At 49.1% G+C, this 634-nt stretch overlaps 1 protein-coding gene across 3 annotated transcripts in view; it reads right to left on the bottom strand.

The window, feature by feature from the left end:
* LOC106871104 (endoplasmic reticulum lectin 1) overlaps nt 1–634 on the bottom strand; it is a 488,243-nt gene that overhangs the window by 235,857 nt on the left and 251,752 nt on the right. The window lies entirely within an intron of this gene.

Here is a 634-nt window from a genome sequence, read left to right as displayed (position 1 = left end):
CTGATTTGGCAGAGTTTCTACAGCTGGATGCCCTTCCTAACGCCAACCACTCAGAGAGTGTAGTAGGTGCTTTTACGTGCCACCGGCATGAAGGCTAGTCAGGCGGTACTGGCAACGGCCACGCTCAAAATGGTGTATTTTACGTGTCACCTGCACAGGAGCCACATATATTGGTTGTGTACTGAGTCAAAAAGAAATTATTATTTGTTGTTAGTCAGTCCTGATCTAGCAGAGCTATATTCAAAGATGTTCCAATCATGACCACCCCACCAGTAAAAAGAAATCAATATTATTATTCATGCACGTAAATAGCACCATTTGAGCATGATCGTTACCAACGTCACCTTCCTGGCACTTGTGCCAGTGGCACGTGAAAAGACATTCGAGCGAGATCATTGCCAGTGCCACTGGACTGGCTTCTGTGCAGGTGGCACGTAAAATACACCATTTCGAGCGTGGCCGTTGCCAGTACCGCCTGACTGGCCTTCATGCCGGTGGCACGTAAAAGCACCCACTACACTCTCGGAGTGGTTGGCGTTAGGAAGGGCATCCAGCTGTAGAAACTCTGCCGAATCAGATTGGAGCCTGGTGTAGCCATCTGGTCCACCAGTCCTCAGTCAAATCGTCCAACCCA

The sequence above is a fragment of the Octopus bimaculoides genome, chromosome 11 (assembly GCF_001194135.2).
Source record: "Octopus bimaculoides isolate UCB-OBI-ISO-001 chromosome 11, ASM119413v2, whole genome shotgun sequence".
NCBI classification, from domain to species: Eukaryota; Metazoa; Mollusca; class Cephalopoda; order Octopoda; family Octopodidae; genus Octopus; species Octopus bimaculoides.
Note: the sequence above shows the minus strand (reverse complement) of the source record. Positions and strands in the feature narration are given on the sequence as shown.